The sequence below is a fragment of the Rhinolophus hipposideros genome (assembly GCF_964194185.1).
Source record: "Rhinolophus hipposideros genome assembly, chromosome: 9".
NCBI classification, from domain to species: Eukaryota; Metazoa; Chordata; class Mammalia; order Chiroptera; family Rhinolophidae; genus Rhinolophus; species Rhinolophus hipposideros.
Genome location: NC_138055.1, coordinates 72358588 through 72377784, shown reverse-complemented (window position 1 = coordinate 72377784; position 19197 = coordinate 72358588). Strand labels below are relative to the sequence as shown.

Here is a 19197-nt window from a genome sequence, read left to right as displayed (position 1 = left end):
TTCTAGTATTTTTAAGTCTTAATTCTTTACCCATTCCAATTAATAGTACGTTCCTCTTAACATGCCCTGCAATTATTCATAGATCTCCACTAATTCACTCTTAATTATTCTCCCATCAAGCTTCTTCCTGCCTTTGAAATTCTATCTTATATTTCCCAATACTTCTGATCTTACGCCCCATCCTCTAAAATCATTTGATATCTGAGACCAGCTTGACACAGAACATAATGCATTTCAATTTCTTACGTCCCCTGGTGCATACTCATATATTACAACTTCTAAACTACCATAAATTATTAAAAGAAAATTATCCAGTTTCCCTTAGACATCAGATTATTATTTTATTGGAATATCTAAACAGTTCTCAATACCACACCCAAGTTCTAGTTTTGATAGATCATACTTGGCAATCTGAAAATTATAGTGTACAGTTCAGAAAGGAGGTGGAGATGAAATGTAGGGAGAAAGAGATTTGATAAATTATGATATCTCAGGAAGCCATGACCACATTTTATATTAGAACAAAGATGTTCTAATATAAAATGATAATTATATGCGAATACGATGGAATTGTAAGAGCTGCAACTTAATGGAGATTATATACATGCCAATTTGAAAAGGCATTCACCAGGGTTAAATCAGAACTTTTTAATGCATTATATCTAACCTATCTAATCATGATAGTGAACCTTAGCCTACCCAAATATTTAAAAAGAAAGGTCAATATTTACTATGTGCTTCTGAAAACATATATGCTGTAATCCTCGAAATGAGACAATAGCAGCATAATAACATAGCAGTATCTTCACAGGACAAGATATTCAAGTTTCACCACTTGGATTTTTAAAGTCATTGCATCACTGCCCACTCTTGTATCCTCCCCATCAAGGCAGATCCTCAGTGCTTGAATGGACACAATGTAAGTAACTGTAACCCCTTAAATAAAGACTGCACTGAGCTCAACAGTAAGCTGTGACTAAAATTCTATCTGCAAATTACTTGCTTTTTGCATTATTTACTTATTTAGCTTAAAATTTTACTTTGAAATAATGAAGAGCATCCAACTGGGTAGTGAACAGAGCTCGAACTAAAATTCAAGAAGTGTGTAACCCTTCCACCATCAAGCAACCTTCCTTGCCTTTTCCACTACCATATTCTGCTGTTCACTACGGGTCCCTTCCCCCAGCAGTGTTCAAAGGAGCCCTAAGTGAATGGTGCCAACTGAAATGATATCAAAGTCAGTACATTCTGCTGCAATTAAAAATATCTCTTCCTCTCCCCAAAGAGTGCATTCACACTCAGCATCTTGACGTCTCCAGCCTTACTAATAAACACTAGTAGTGGTGGCAGGAGAATTCTAACTAATATTTTAAAATCATGAACACGCCTGGAAACAGTCTTGTTTTCAAAGCTCACACATCCAGTACTTTACTCTTTTGCCATTGTTGGTTTTTAATCACAGGCGAGTTCCACTGATGGGTGATTCCAGTGTAATTAAGGAGGAACGTAGGCCTGTACTACTGAGGACTTGCTTTTCAGTCTACAGACTGCTCTTCCATAGTTCTTTAGTCCTTGGCGTGGGATCCAGGTTTTCCCTCCTATAACTGCTCTGCTTACCACACATCAGTTGTTTTTATTGGCTGTAACTCAGCCATTCCCTTTGAATTCAATCTCCTCTCCCTGTTGTTGTTTTCTTGGTGTAACATTTCAAATAAAGAGCTCTGTTGCTTTGGTGTTGCTTTATTTATTTCTCTTTTAATTTGCATGGTGTAGAGTTTGGTGGAAGTAGGGTTCAAAGCCAGTCCATGGCACAGAAAGCAGAATGTCGATTTGGAGACCATGTCTTCCCAAAGGATTCTTGAGAAACTCATCATAGGGAAGAAAATGTTAGGAGATGTCGGGATGTCCTCCCAAGATCAATTCTCCCTCAACATATGAAGGGCCATATGTCTTCTAGGGTATTGACACAGTACACCCTGTGCGAGATTAGATTTGTGAGTGTCCTTCAACCTCTGGCACAGTATTAAATCAGGTTCTTTAATGCTAGAGGGATTCTGAATTACCTGAAGGGCTGCTAAAACACACAGATGGCTGGGCCAGTCCCCAGCGTCTCTGAAACAGTAGGTCTGGGGTGGGTCCTGAAGATTTGCTTTTCTTACAAGTTCCTAAATGTTGTTAATGCTGCTGATCTGGGGACCTGACTCTGTGAACCACTTTTGTATCGTGCAATAAAGATAAGAGCAAGAAAGAAGATTTTCTTTTCATAATAACTTGGGTGTATTTATCTTAGATGCAGAAAAAAATACTGAAAGAAATGAGGGCATTAGAAGTTTTAGAGTTTGCCACTTTTCACTAATATATTTTCAATTAGTGCGAGATTCTAATCTTCTGAGTGCTTTGTGAAGTCTATTAACCAATCTGGTACTAGCCATGTGGTTGCTGACCATTCCCATCTTTCATACTTGTTATGAACCATCTCTTAGATACACATTTATTCTATTTTCCGTAAGTCCTTTTATTTCTGCTTTCTCCTAGGCTATATTCTGTGGGATAGCTTTAGGATTTGGGATAGCTCCTCCATGTGTGAATATAACCATTGAAGGGAGGATACAAAGATACAAACAGAACTGAAGGAAAAGATAAATCAATCAGGTCTGGTGATCTGAGTGGCAGGAAGTAAAGGGCACTTTCTTCGGGGCCTTCTAAGATCAATTCCAGATTTGTTTATTCCTATGTGCAAGGATCACACTCTTTGGAAAGGAATTTGAAACATGAATTTGAGTCACATCTCTACTCCTCAGCCAGGAAAAGTAGAGTACTTTGCTATACTGTCCCACCAAGATAGTGTCCAATTGCGATGGCTAGTTCACCAAAGTGAAATGGGTATGCTATCAGCAAAAAAATGAGTAATGAATGTTGGGCAGATAAAAACAAAATGTGTGCACGGCACACAAGCTCCTGGCTTATACGTAAACTTTGCCCAGGCACCGATGACTAAAAGAATCCCATTACCCTTAAGAGTTTTGAATGTCTACGTTAATCCCTGAGTTTTGCTCTTTGATCAAACGTGATTTTTTATTACATTGGAAATAGTTTGTTAATACTTCATTGGGACTAAATCTCTGCTCTCTGAAATGATCATGGAAGCCAGGGTGGGAAGAAATAGTTGTTTATTACATGGTGTTTCATTGTTTAAGTTATTATCTCATAATTGGTTGGCTTTTCATCAGAGTAGGATTTACGGATATCCAGTCTAAGGAGGATATTATACAAGTTTAAGAAATAGAACTGGAAATTGAAGTTTGTTCCAATTAAAGAATGTGAATGGCATGGAGTTTACCAACAGGATATGGGGCTGTTATTTCAAGCTATGGGCACGAAAATAACACAACGGAAAAGACACATCTCACTGAATAAAGGAATCCAAGAAGAATGGAATACTTTTTTTATGCTTATGTTTACCAATTTGCCAAATATTATGAATAAATGTAAAAGTTGAGGGTAAATAAAAATATATTGATGATGGATATGGGGTTGGTAATGGAATTAATTAGCATCTCCAAAGTCAAGAATTACCTTAATAGAAAATTAATTTGTGGTGTTAAGAAAATAGACTAAGAGCTAAAAAAAAAAGCAAGAAGTAGACATCTATTTCAAACTTATGAACAATAGAAAATAATTATGGGATATGTTTGTGAATGAAACAATCATAAACTTGAAAATAAGTTTTCTATTAATGCAAAAAAATTAAATTGAATATAGTTTTAATATTTACAAAATGATCACTTTTTAGGATATCAAATAAATATTAGCTCATAATTTTCTCTAAAATCACTATAATGTCATAAAGATATGATCCAGAAATTCTACTCCTGGATATATACTCAAAAGAATTAAAAACACATACTAAAAAATTACATGCACATGTTTATAGCAGCACTATTCATAGTAGTCAAAAGGCAGAAGCAGGGCAAAGGTCCAACAATGGATGGATGGATAAACAAATTGTGGTATACATACATACAAAGAAATATGCAGCCATAAAAAGGAGTAATGTACCGATATATCCGATAAAGTGAATAAGCTTTGAAACATTATGCTAAGTAAGAGAAGCCCAATCCAAAGATTACATATCATACGATTCCAGTTTCTATGATATATCCAGAATAGGTAAAAAAATCCAGAGACAGAATCCAGACTGGTGGTTGCCAGGACCTGCGGAAAGGGTAGGAAATGTGGAGTAATTGCTTAATGAGTCAAGGATTTCCTTCTGAGGTAATGAAAGTTTTAGGGATCTAGGTTGAGTTGGTGGTTGTGAATGTACTAAATGCCACTGAATTGTTCACTTTAAAATGGTTAATTTTATATTATATTATCTTATTTTATACTACACCCAGTGAATGTTTCTCTTCCCTCTTTCCACCGACCCATGTCCTTCCCTTCGTTTAGAGCCAATTCAAATATCATTTACGTCTTAAGATCTTCCTTGCCAATTCTAACCCCAAGTGAACTTGCACATCTCTGAGTGTTTATGTTGTATTTCATATTTACTCATTCAGTCAACAGATATTAATTAAGCACCCAGTATGTGTTGTGCAGAGTGTTAAGCACTGAAAAGCTTTCGTCAGCCTCTTCTGACAAGTGGGAAGAAGTATATCATTATATAATCAAACTAAAGAAGGCCTACCATCAAATCAATAAAAGTGTTCGATAAAAAGAAACATTCCTTACGATCATGCAAGTAAATAATCTGAGTCTGGGGGATGGTGGTGGTCAGGAACGGCTTCCCTTAATACATGTTTTACCATATACTCTCTTATTTATTAAAGACTATAATTAGTTTTTCCAATTAGAATATGAGGTCCTGAAGGGCAGGGGCTTTTACATGCTAGCAAACATGGCCGGACACTATGCAAATTATCCTGCTCCTAAGTGATACTGACAGAATGGACAATGGATGAATGAAGTGTAACTATTAGTGGACAATAGGAGCAAATGGTGAAGAGATGGAGGTAGAAAAAATGCACCAGTACCTAATAACTGTATTATCAATGAACAATTCATAAAGTTTTAAACATTCATCTGCTATGCATGTTCACATGTCGTTTTGAGAGAAACTTTTTGAATTGAAAAAGTTAAAAATTTCCATTTAAGAATTGAATTGCCTTGAATATTTGTTAGCAGTCGTTATATTAGGGGAATCTGATTGCAAAGCTATTTGTTTTAATCACTTTTTGCATGTTTTAAAGTGAAGAAATATTTTTAATTAAAATAAGGAAACAATAAAACTGAATCAACCTAAACTTTTAAGTGGCAATTTCTGAAAACAACTTAACTGGAATATTGGTCTACTTTTATTTATAGTGGTTAGCCAGAAATATTTGTTAAAGAGTCAAAAGAAAACAGTATTAAGGAACACATATGCTGATGTCATAGCTGGAATTTCTTAGTTATAGTTAAATTAACATTTCCAAAAAATATTTAATACTAGGAAGGAAAATCTGACCAACACTTGTTGGTCTGCAAGATTGCCCTAAGTTTCAAAATAGCTTCTGATTCTAAAACAATTATCAGTCTATTAATGAAATCACGTGCTATCACTTTAAACTAATCAATTATTCACTAAGTAATAAAATAGCAGATTATTGAAGTAAAAACATATAATGGATCTTGCACAAAAATTATGTAAAATAAAGCATTTCAGAAAACTGACTAACAGAATTTGAAAATAAACTGAAAAAGAAGGCAAAACCTGGATCAATCTTGAGAACAGTTCAAATAGTCAAGCATTTAAGAATCTGGTTTTCATAGATCCTTGATTTAATATTTTTACAACGGCAAAGGTGACAAGCCAATATAAATATTTGGCAATCCAATTTTTGCTGCACTGGAGCAACCAGGAACCCAACCAAAAGCAGATCTGATACACAGACAAAGTACATATTTGCCAAACATTGAAGCCAAACTGATTTGTAATTCACCGTGGAAAAAGCCACACAACAGTGGTTTTGCTATGAAATGGAAATCAGCAATTTAACCCAATTTAAAGGACAAAGTTCAAATACGAAAAATAAACAACTTGCATCAACAAAGTATTTTTTTAATCTGAATATTTTTCATAACTAAAAAAACAAGAAAGATAGTAACTCATTCTTCAGATTCATTGGCTAAAACGTAAAAAGAATACAGCAAGAAAACTAGACAATGTGATATTTATTACTAAAATGTCACTGAATATATGTTCTATAATAAATGCACCCTTTAAATTACCTTAAGGAGTTTTCAAAGTACTAGGTGCAGAAGAAGAATGTACTTTTTGAAGTTGTTTTGGGCTTGATTAATGTAGTTTATTTGAAACATATTTATATTACTCTACTATCCATTTCAGAAAATGATTATTTGAATTTCTTAGGAAATAGCTTTGTTTTCCTTTTGAATGCCTGGCAGTTATAGCAAATACATTTATTTTTTTTTTCCTCCTTTTTCCACCTTTCCTTTCTAAAAATCACACATAACTTTGAGCTATAAATGTAAACCACACAATTAATCTGACATAAAATTCATGATACACTAACTTCTCAAATCGCTTATGTTTGGTTTTACTACAGTCAATTATTGTGGGAGGATGAATTATATTTGCTAGAGAAAGTTATTAATGTCTTTTTAGCTGATTATTGCTCAGTGACCCCTGAACATCTAGGCTAAGTGGGGAAAGGAGAGAATAGCAGAAAAAGGTGATATAGGGAGCATCAAAATATATGCCAAGGACCTCTGGGCTAGAATCACTTCACATATTCCCGTATTTATGTAAACACTTTAAAGCTAAAGGTGTCTTTTAAAAGATGAACTACTTTAAATAGCGGTTTAGCCCACTTTTACATCAATATGTACAGTTCAGGATGTTCAAAATAGGGTACCTGAGTGAGTAAATGACCATTATTTATCAAATATTTAGTCAGCATCAAATATGAGCAGAAGTGCTACAGAGGAGAAAGCTGTAAGACACAGTGTCTGTCCCTCAGTAACTTACTAACTGAAAAGGAAGCTAAGCTAAGGATCTTCTCATTTAGAAATCATTAAAGAGTGGAGATGAATGTCTCTGATATGCTAAGGGAGTTACACACTATGGGGTGGGGAATGGGGAAACTAGGACACCTGGGGCAGATTTTTAGGCAATAAACTGAAGTCTTAGGAAACAAGTTACCAGGTTGTTGTGTTAGTAAGAACAAAACCCAAAAAAAGAAAAGTTTAAGTTTTATATACTAAGTTTTCCAATTTGGATGGCGCATACTACTTTATTTTAGCGTTTTAGAGTAATAAAATATCCCAAGTTCTATTTTTATTCAACGAGGAAAGAATAAAAAAAAAAAAACACAACTTAATGCTGTCTGACAATGAAAATCAGTACTATAAGAACACAATGTCAAAACAGAAATTCTGAAATCATAGGAAAAACAAATACCCCACTCTCCCTCTGGAGATATATGGTAGTGTGAGAGAGATACAAATCAATGGTGAGGATGTGAATTTTAAAAATAAGAGAGGAAATTAACATTCTTGTTGCAGTTATTTTTAAAAAATCTATTACATATCTAAAACCACATTCAGTTAAGGTTTAGTTTTGTTCACAAAGACAGTACATTTAATATATGTTACACACAATATTACATAGATGGGGGAAAGAACCTAATGTTTACTGAGTCATGTCTATGTGACAGCCACTCTGTGACAGCCACTCTGCCGGGTGGTTGTCATATATTTAGCTCATTGAATCCTCACCATCACACCTTGAGGCAGGTTATCATGTCAGTTTTTTGTTGTTATGGGAACTAAAACTCCATGAGATTAAGTATTATAATCAAGGTCAATCTGGATTAGCACCTGGATATGATTATTTTTTTCAGGTTCTAATGCTCAGCTAAGCAAAGCAAAGAAACAGATACCAGTTTTGGTGAAAAAGATGGTCGTCATGTTCTTCCTTACTTGCCTCTTTAATAAAATCATAAATCCAGTCTAGATAATTGCAATGTTCTAAAAAGTGATGAAGAACATCGCAGATGAATTCAAGGACTTGAGAGTAAAGAAAAATCTAGTAACTGATAGCTTCTGCCTTCCACAAAGAAGCACAGAATAACTGTTTTGTTTCACCGATCTGTATCCACTGAAAAGCAGATCTTAAAAAGATCCCCATAATTAATTCTTCAGAACTCATTCTGGTATAAACTGAGATATATAAGCCAATTTTGCAAATGGCACAGTGTGTTGTGACTTCAAATTTTAAAAGTATATTTACATTATCATGTCTAAGTAAAATTACAAATTGTTTATATTTACCTATAGTAGCTCCTTTTGTACTTAAACACCGTAAGAAAAAAAATGCCGGTTTTCTTCGTTAGTAAATATTAAAAAACTAAGGCTAATATCAAGCCAATTACTTCTGTGAGGCAAATTCTGTAGTTATTTTATAACTATTTAGTAACCATGAAAATGTGCACATTCCCTCAAGAAGAGTATGAGCTGCAAGAACACTGTACACCCACTAGGACCCATTTATTTCACAGGAGAAAACAGTTAACTACAACAAGATCCAAACTGAAGTTGGTGTGATTTGTAGATTTGAATACCTCCGTTTGTTAGCCTTGGTAGTTGAGTTCCATGTTCCATTTCTGCTCTGGGAACCGTTTCATTTCTAAAGCCCACCCATAAATATAGCCAGTCCCTTACTGCTCTAGCCTTCTCCCTTTTGGCCTTTACCTATGCTCAGCCAGCCAAATTGAATCTTCCAGTGACTGCCAAGTTTAAGGCCGCAAAAATAATTTCATGACACTACTGGGGATGTTCTACAAAAGTAGAGGTCTATTATTATTAAACTATTATTCATCATAGTTTGACGTGTTTTAACAAAGTCATACCTCTCAGAAAGCAAGTCGATGTGATGGTGAGATGCCTTTCAGCACATTAATCCAATTGTCCTCAATATTTTGTGACAATGACTCCCAGTATTCACTGAGATTACTGTTGAGATTTGGGGGGAATCAAATAACATAATAACATTATAATTACTAAGTACAGATAATGTAAAACGTTATAAACACATATATCCACTTAACATTTAAGACATATATGCACACACACACACACACACACACAGTGCCAAAAAAAATGTATACACATTTTAAGAAAAGAAAAAACTGTATTAATTTTAATACTTGCTATATACAGATTAAAAAAAAGATGATTACAAGTCACATTTGACTTCCGCAATTCCAAGAGGTGCTCAAAGTGGTTACCATCAGCATCCAAACACTTCTGCTTATGGTGAACCACTGCTTGAGCATAGGGAACTTAAAATGTGTATACATTTTTTGGCACCCCCGGGATATATACATGTATAATACACACACACACACACACACACACACACACACACACACACACATTTGTGACACTGTAGTATACCTCAACTACTTGCTAGTGTATGACCTGGGGAATTTCATTAGCCTATTAGCACTTTACTGTCCTGTTTGATTTTATAAAAAAGGATAGAGTATGGTAAAGATAAAATAAGAGAGTATGTGACAAGAGCTTGGCACACTGTGTGACACACATTAAGAGTTTATTTCATGTTAGATGCTGTCACCATCACTGACATCATCATCATCAGAGGAGCAATAAATCTTCTTAGTATTTATTACCAGTCAAAGCTCCTAAAATTTGCCTCTGTCAAAAAAAAAAAAATTTAAAAAGTTAGAATTAGGCAATATTTTTAAATAAGGGTTTGTGTGGATTAAGGTGTTTAAAACCAGGTCCAATAGTATAACCACTTTACTTCACAAACAGGAAAATTCATCAAAGCATTTAACATAAGTTAAAAATCCAATAAAGTAAAGGAGGCACAAAAGTGATACTTGCAGTAGATTATTACAATAAAGAGCCCAAATGAATCATATCTCCTGGAATCCAAGCCCTTGCCTTATCTTCTGTCCCACTGACGCCTCCCACACTTATTTTGGCCAACGGAAAATGAACAAACAATATACTAACACATGTCTTAAGGGTACTTGCCCTTTGGGGTATGCCTTCTTCCTTGCTGCTCAGGCCCAAGCTAGGCTGGTCTAGACATGTGGCTCGGCTGAGAGCCAGTACCAACTGCCAGACATGTGAGTGAGGCTATCAGGGACCAACTAGCTGACTGCAAATCCATGAATGTAGCCAAAGCACATGGAGCAGAAAAAAGCCACAGAACAATTTGCTAACAAATGGTGGTTTGAGGATGTTTTGTTATTCAGCAAAAGCTAACTGATACAGTATTTCTCCTCCAATGAAGTCATTTCTAAATTATTCATTTAGATGAAAGAGTAGTTCCATTTCATTAATTTATTAATAAATAGATATTTATGACACATCAGTATTGATAAACATGGTGTAAGAAACAAACTCTAATCCTATGTAAATCTTGACTTAAGAACCTAGTTAGGGCAACATGAGATCAGAGGATAGGAAGTCCCTTCCAACAATAATGGTAGCAATTACATTTCAAATAAAAATAATAAAATATAACTAACATTTACATATTCAGGCACCAAACATTTTCTCATTTAATCGTTACAATCCCTATAATAGAGACTTTATTTTTATTCTTCAGATGGGAAAAGTGAGGCTCAAGAGATTAAATAATTTGCCTAACATCACACAGCTATTAAATGGACTATGTTTCCATAATTTCTATACCCCGTTTTACAGCTACATACTTACAGAAGGTTAGACATTTCCCTATGTCCATAATCTTAAAATAAAATTAAGACTAAATTAATTTATATAGCACAATGAGTTTTAAAGGGAAAAATCAAGAGATATTTAATTTCAACTTGCCTTTACTAAAATAAATTTATTAAACATGCAGCTTCTGTTAGTTACTCTGAACTTAATTTCTTTCTTACTTATCAAATGAGGGTATCTGAGAAAGTGATCTTTAACTTCTATTTTTCAACAGGTACAGAAAATTAAATCAGTAATGTATTTTTGACTGACTTAAGACATATAATGAAATATAGTCAAAAATTTTTGAAACAATTTAACATATACATACATGTATATATTGAGAACTCACAAATTTTGCTTTTATAGAATACCACATGTAGAAAGCAGAGATTAGAAAAAACAAACAGAGCTCTACGACCTTGATTAGACTTCTTATCAGCTCTGCTGCTTGCTAGCGGGGCAAGTTAAGCTCTCTGTGCTTCAGTAATCTAATATGTAAAATAAGGACAACAGTGCCTATTCCATGACGACTGTGTAAATGAAATAATGAAAACCAAAGAGAGACTGTTTATTTCACATCTAGTTCATTTGTGCTAGGCATGTACATATATAAGCTCTAACAGTATGAAAGAGGGCTATGATTTCCACTGTATAGTAAAAAGAAGTTGAAATTTTTACTAAGGTCACGCATCTTAAGTGAAAACAAGTCATCATTCAAATCCAAACATATTTGACCTTACTGCATTGTACGCTGAAAAATATAGTTTGATGCTAAAATAATATGGTTTTAGATAGATAGCAGAATCTTAAAAGCCACCTAGTTTAAGTACAGTAAGAAAATGGAGACCCTAAGCAGTGTATTTGGCCAAGATTTTAATGACAGTTATAAAAGGAGATTTAGCTATGAACAGCGCTTTTCCTTTAAACATAATAAGTTGGAAACTTAACCAAACCTTAAATAGGAGATACTAAGAAACAATTATTACTTCTCTGTCAAAATTTATACAAAATGCCACCTTCTTAATGAAACCTTCCTGATCTCAATGTAAGATCATCCAATTCTTTTTATTATGCCTCTATTTTTTTCTTCCTAAGATTACTAGCTGTAGTTATCTTACTTATTGATCCATTTATTCATTTCATTTTATTGCATTTCATTGTCTGTGTTTTCCCACTAGAATACAAGGGCATAGAGGGCAGCCTCATTTGGTGTATGGATGGGGGGTATTTGGCATTAGCAAAGGCTTTACCTTCCTAGGGCAACTAGGCACACAGAACCACAGGTAGCCTCTCAGAAGGCTTTTGCACTTGAATCACGGAATGAACCAGAGGAGAGCCAACAGATATGAAGGGACAGGGCAACACATCCACTCAAAAACATAGCTCTTAGTAGTAACTGGTGGGGAGAGGTGACCAAATTCTCTGTATATTAGAATGAGCTTTCTTAGAAACAGACACCAAGACAAGATTAAATGTGAAAAGATTTTACTTAGGCAATCATGAGAGAAAATGGGGGCCGAGGGACTGCTTATAAAGTTGTGACTGGCTCTGTCTGTAATACAAGTCTGATCCCAACGGAGGAAGGAGGGAAGGCGGTTGAGAATAGAAGAGCCTCAGGTTGCTGTGCAATCAAAGGACAGCTCAGCAAGGTTGTGGGGAATCCTTGAACCAAAGTTGGCCTTAAAGGATCCCAGGTCTTCTAGGACCAGGCCTGCTTTAATATTCCTGCCATGCTTAGTAAGTGGCTGCAAGCAGCCCCTGGGAAGCTTCTGTAAATGTGGCAATGACTTTTGGGGGACAGCCATTGAAGCTCCCTGGAGCTTATGGTCTGGGAGGTATATTCGCACGGCCAGCAGGCCCCACAGCCACTTTATGATAGTTTAGTACCATGATAGGTAGGTGTATGAGGGGGCCCTAAAAAAGCCTGATGATTCATTTTCTACCAGCCTGACAAGAGGCTGGTTAAAACAGAAATTAAATTGAATTATGAAACAAAGATTGTTTTAGTGCTTGCCACCTGAGTTTGTGAGCTCAGTTTTATATTTGCTGTATGTGAGGGGGATAAAGAATTCCAAATAGAGGGGAAAGCAGATGGTCCAGAGATGAAAAACATAAAGAAGGCGATTTGAAGGAATTGGAAGAAAATAAGTCTGGCTGTGGCATACAGAGAGAGAGTGAGAATAATACTAGATGCTGTTGATGAAAGACCACACGATGTCCTGAGGTGGCTTGTATGATCAGACCTACAGATGCAGTTTCTGCCACACGCCCATGGTAAAGCAAGGGGTGCTTCTTACTGAGAGCTCAGCTCCTCTTCTGTAAAACAGGAATGATAATAGCACCTGTGTCACAGGGGAGTTATGAAGACTAAACAAGACAATATGTTTAAAGCACCCAGAGTTTCTAACAACTAAGCCCGTTCGATCTTATCACAGAACATTTTCTATAATGCAAGAAAATACCCCGTTCTACCATAAGGGCTTATCCATAATGATGAGTCAAAAAGGAAGAAATGACAAAATAAAAGAAAAACATTTTCCTATTGTGCTACAGAAACCAAAAGCACAAGTTGAGATCTAGGTTCTTGCCTTTTTCTCTCCCTTCCTTTTCTTCCTCTTTTGAGGAAGACATGAAAAGGGTATCTGCGGAGAGAAGGGTGGTAGAGATGTGTGTCCTTAAAATCATGGAATAAGTGGAGGAAAGCATCAGTCAGCACAGGTTTTCCGGAGCAGAGTGGTCAGGTAGAGAGAAGCTCTATTTTGTCCTCCTGAATGTTCGCATGCTGCCTAGGTACTGGGTCTGTGAAGGAAGGGGTCCCTAGGTCGTGACTCCCATAGGCTGGGGGAAATACTTGGGACCTCAGGTCCAGGGACAGGATTCTGCAGAGCCTCAAAGACTAGCAAGCCTCTCAAACAAGCAAGGTCTGGTCAACCAGGGTACAAAGGCGGGCCCTGCACAAGCCACCAAGTCAGGTTACAAATTACACACTCCACTGTCCTCACCTGCAATACCCTCCAACCAGGTGAAGAAGAGTAATCATTCCAGAGGTCCAAGGAAACAGAGGCTTCCCTCCCTGAGAATCCTGACTCTTTACCCACAAGATTATGTAAGTCACTCACTCCTCAACATTCATACCTAGACCGATCTAAGAAAGAAGCCTCAAATGGGAGCAGATGACTGAGAAATCTAAGATTGCATGTCTTCTCCTAGGGGTACTGAGAATCACCTAAAGATTCAGTGTTATATATCTTATCTATTTTTTTCTGGTGAGTCCGAAGATATGAGCCTTGCAAAGGAGACCAGCTCAGTTTTAAAAAGCATATGTCTACTGTGCATCTCAGTGGTGCTGTGAGTCAATTTGCTCTCATTTCTTTTATAGTTATGTACATTACGAATGATAGTAAAGAGACCCAAGGGAGGTGTGTTCCTGGTTGTCTAAGCTGGTGTGTAAGTAAGAGAAGTTTCACAGCGGTGGAATGCACAAAACAGACACTTGCTAAATCTGGAAAGGTCGATGGGTACTCATGTGACAGACACAGGGCAGCAGAGGCAAAGAAAGGTATTCCAGACACTGGGAACAGGAGGATAAAGCTAGGCAGTGGGTACTAGAAGAGTCATAAGGAAAAGAAAGTAGTTCAGTAATAGCTGGAGTGCAGAGGGTTAGGGAAAGAGAGGCTAATGACTAATCACCCAAATGACAATGCAAGCGATTAAGGGGCAGTCTCTAAGGGGCTGGTAAGAAACTGGAAATTTTTATTACGGGAGGGATATGATAATCAGACATACATTCCAGGATATCGCACTCTGGCAAAGAATTCGGGAATTTATTGGAGGGTTTGAGATCAGAATAAGGAAAATAGGTTAGTTGGGAAAAAAACAAGAAAGAAATTATTAGATCCTGAACTAAATCAGTAGCAGTGGGAATGGAAAGGAGAGGGTAAACTACTAGATATGTTAGGTGAATAGAATAGTCATGACTTTGTTACTGAATTACAACGGGGTAGGAGGGTAGGAGGTAAGAGGGACAGAGTGGCTTCCAGAACACTGGCTGGGAAAGATGGACTGGAAAGGGTACCATTCATGAGGTGAGGGGAAGGATGGAGTTTGGGGAGCTAGGGAATGGAGAAGATCATGAGTTCAGTTAGGAGACAAAATTCAGTTTATTTTTAGTTTTTGTTTTCTTATTGTTTTAAGCTACTGGAAGAATTTAATCTCACGGAATCTCAATTACTGTGTCTTAGAGATGGAAATCCTATTATTTAACCATCCTGAATGCAGTAGTCATGCCTGGAATCTCTACAAATTCGACATAATAGAAGGAAGGAGAAGGTAGGAGAGGGGGGGAGGAGGAGGAGGAGGAGGAGAAGGAAACACCTGAAAAAGTCTTTGTTTAAAAAAAAAAAACATGCTAAGTGCTTTCAAGAGTATTCCATGTGTAAAACTCATTAAGTCAAAGTATACTGAAAGAGTCATGTACTTTTAGAGCCTAAAGACACCTTCGAGGTCACGTAATGCAAGTTAGCATGTTATAGATGAAGCAACAGGAGTGTAAGGGGTTAAGAAACTTGGCCAATATCACACAAGGGAGAGCATCACAGGGTTGCTCTTCCCAGCATGCTCTGCTGCTGCCTCCAGTGACCACACTCAGCACTGACTTACGGCAAAAACTACCACAGACCAAGAACTGAATGCAGCACATTTTTACCTGTTGCATTTCTTTCTAACATTCAGGATTTCTAATTTTACTAAAAACATCTCAACATCGTCATCTCCAGCAATAGAAGATACACATATGCGTGTAATATACTTCCATACAATCCACGGTAAAGGCATTAGTTAAGTCTCCTGATAGTCACTACAACTCCATGAGGAGTATACATGATTTATATATGAGGACCCCAAGGCACAGAGACGTTAAATGCTTATCCAGGGTCACAAAGTTAATAACTTGCAGAGTTAGGACTTGAACACTGGTAATCTAGTTCCAGAGTCTATAGTCTTGACTTCTTCTATAATACACTGTCTTTCAATCACCTTTGTTGTTTTGTTTTGTTTTGTGTTTGTTTGTTTTTTGTTCGAAAAATAACAGGGCTAATAAAACACTGTAATAATATTGAAAATATTTTCGAACATACTGCCATTTAAATCTAGAGCTAAGCATTATCAAAAAATGTCCCTGAATGTTTTTTAAATATGTATAATTATAGAATTATCACTCTACATGCCATGTTAACTTTATGATGATCTACTAAACAAACCTGGTAAGTCACATTTCTATAAAATAAACACTTTCCAAAAATTTGCTAAATAGCAAAGATTACTTTTAGAAACGACTTAACTTAGGCCCAGGAATCACTACAAGGTTGAGGCCTGTGAACTCAGATCCACTAGATAATGAATACAGCCTTAAAGGAAGCCATCTATACCAGGAGAATCTGTTGGTCACATTAGTGTTTGCATTGAAGTTACCCTCTGGGCCTTTAAGCAAATGCTGCTGATCTGAAAGGACACGTGGGACAGGCGAGCCAAACAAACAAGAACTTCCCTCGTTCTCCCCAGTTGTCACTAGTGTTCATCAGCTCTTCAACCGTAGGAGGTCACTGTCTAAACAGATGGGAGGATAAAGGGAGTACCTCTCAACCAACCCAAAGTAATAAGTGGTTCTTAAACAGCAAAGCTCCTCTTTTGCAGATTTTTAAATAATGAGAACCAGTAGATGGAGTTTGGCCAGAAGAATGGCATGACAGCATTAGGGAGACTGTGTGCTGAGAGACTGAAGGCCAAGGTCCTCTAGGAGGACGATGTGCTACTTACTTTGAGACCTTAATTCCATTCCTGGTAGGATTGGGAAAGAGAGACCCTGAGCAGTCAGAAATGACAAAAGCTGACAATGTGGGCATAGGAAAGAGGGCAGTTAATGATTCAGGGACTTTTTCAATATAATACTTCCATCTATAACCCCAATTCTCAACATCAGTTTAATAGGACCTCGTATGCTGCTTCTATCTGAACTGCTTGAAAATGTTAAAAGAAATTACACTTACTGTTTGAACTATTTGGCTGTTGATATGCTGCTCAAATGTACAAAAATATTTTATTTGGCCCACTGTAGAACAAAACAGAATGATGTTTCAAAAACATTCTCTTTAAATTATCCTAGTGTTACAAAGACCAAAAAGTCACTTCAGTTTTAACATATGAACAACATTAAAATGACATATGAAGAATATTAAAATACATGTATAATAGTCACTATTTGGAAATAATAGCAGGCAAAGGGGTGCATGATGTCCAATCCCAAAACATAAAGATTTAACTTTATAAAACCCAAGTAAAATAATATTAATGTTCTCTTATTTCACTATAATCAGAATTATCTTATTCTCTACCATACTTCTCAAAAAGAAATAAATAGTACCACAGAGCAGTTAGGCACATAACAAAACAGACATTTTCAATTATTTTTGAGATATGACTTAAATAGGGACTTTTTTTTTTTTTTAAGAGACACCAGTTGGCAAAAATCTCCACTGCAATGATTTTTACTGGAAACATTTCATGGGCTCCCACAGCTTAGGTGAGAGAACTTGATCCCATACCCCAAGCCAAAATTCTTACACATCTATACTCATCAAATAAGATCACTCAGCTCCTGCTAAGCCTTTCCTTGTTTAAGGTTTAATATGACAAACATCTCCTCACCTCAGTACACACAGGCTCTGTTACTAAGGGATTTGTACCACAAGTAAAATGGGAGGAGAATGACCTCAGGTTTCTTGGGTTTCCAAAGTATGTCCTTTGCAAATGGCCCTGATAAAAGGTACACGCGAACAGCCCACCATTATTCCTTTCATCAGGAAAGGAATAATGGACCTGAAAGGCCATGAAGTTTGCAGCCTACCCACACCCAGAACTCCAGGAATATTATTTGGATGGTACAAAAGTAATTGCGTTTTTTACAATTATTTTTAACCTTTTAAACAGCAATTACTTTTTTCTTTAACAGCAATTACTTTTGCATCAACCTAATAACATGCTTACAAACAAGGCAAGAATTATTGTGAGACTTTGCATTTCTACTTGTCCTGCTATGTGGAAAGTTTTCTTGCTTGCTTCTCCATTGATGGATTTTCATGGATCAGCTCAGTTTCTACGTTCTCCTCAAACCCACCCCCAGTACAGTAATGTGTTCTCAGTACTTGAATTTGTCTCCCAGAAGCCTCCTTTCATTCTTTGTCCCTTTACCCTCTTTTGTTCCCTTCGCCCTCTTCCTAGTTCTTTACCTCAGTGCCTTCTAGAAAGACATCTGTCTAACATCTAAACCCATTTCCAATTAATATCCCAATCTCTGTTTAGGACATTTCCTCCCATTGCATTTCGCCTCGGGAAACAGTGGTTATCTCTCACTAAGGAAGTCAAAGGGGCGGTTTCTTCAGTACCCTGTTCAGTACAGACAGAGGCCAGATGTGGTCAGAGGTCAACCTGAAGGTCTCTGAGGTTCATACATATACAGCAAGTGATACCACGATTAACATGGGGACAGCTGGAGGTCAGAGTGGAGGCATGAAGATCACACAACCTTCACTGCGGCTCCACTGATTAGTCCTCTGCTGTGCCTGTGGTTTCTGTCCATTTTCCAGGTCTGAACCTCCAGCTTTCTATGGACTCACTGAACCTTCATTATACTCATTAATTCTCATTTTACTTCTATGAGTCAGCTTCTGTGACTTCATACTAAGACCTTTGACTGACACATTTCCCAATGTCAACTGCACCCAAATTGATCCTTCCAACGTATTGCTTCTACAGCCACACTAAAATCATAGAAAATGCAAGAGGCTAATTCAAAGAACTGCTTCCTGACTGATTACTGGCAAGGGCTTAGTTCTACTGCTGACTCTCACTGATACCTCTAAACTTGAGATGCCCTTAGCAGGTAACTTCATGCATCAGATAACAGCATATTAGTTACATTGTCTTTGATTTAGGTATATTGTTCTGGTTTTGTGTCCCCTCCATGGCTTAACTTCTGATAGCTTTATCTGCCCAGCTACCAACATTTTCCCATTCTGACTTTAATCGCTATGTAGTCTGAGCCTTCATTCATGATGTAAGTCTATCAACTCCTTAATCTTTGGTTCCCACTGTTATTCAGAATGATAATCATAGATTAATAGAAAGGATAAAGAAACATCATTTCCCCCTGTCCAGATCAGTAAAGTGTCCTAATACATCCTTCCTGACCAACTCAGAGCTGCAGGCTCTTAAAATATCTTTCCCAGCCTTGTCACCTTAACAATTTATTCTAGGCTCAACTCCACAGGATTTCTACCTCCTTTAGTCTCCTTTTTGCTTTTTGGTCCTTTCTGTCTAGATTTTTCCTCTCTTTATTGATAATCCTGTTGCACATTCAATATGACTTTAGTTTGAGTCTCT

The 19197-nt window shown here is 36.7% G+C and overlaps 1 protein-coding gene across 7 annotated transcripts in view; it reads right to left on the bottom strand.

Annotated features, from left to right (window-relative positions):
- NAV3 (neuron navigator 3) overlaps positions 1 to 19197 on the bottom strand; it is a 785517-nt gene that overhangs the window by 347080 nt on the left and 419240 nt on the right. Inside the window, exon 2 of one of the 7 annotated variants that reach the window (XM_081061022.1) lies at positions 16806 to 16867. The exons of the other annotated variants lie outside the window; for them this stretch is intronic. The gene's annotated coding sequence lies outside the window, so the exon portion shown is untranslated. The remainder of the gene's footprint in view (positions 1 to 16805; positions 16868 to 19197) is intronic. 7 annotated transcript variants of the gene reach the window in all.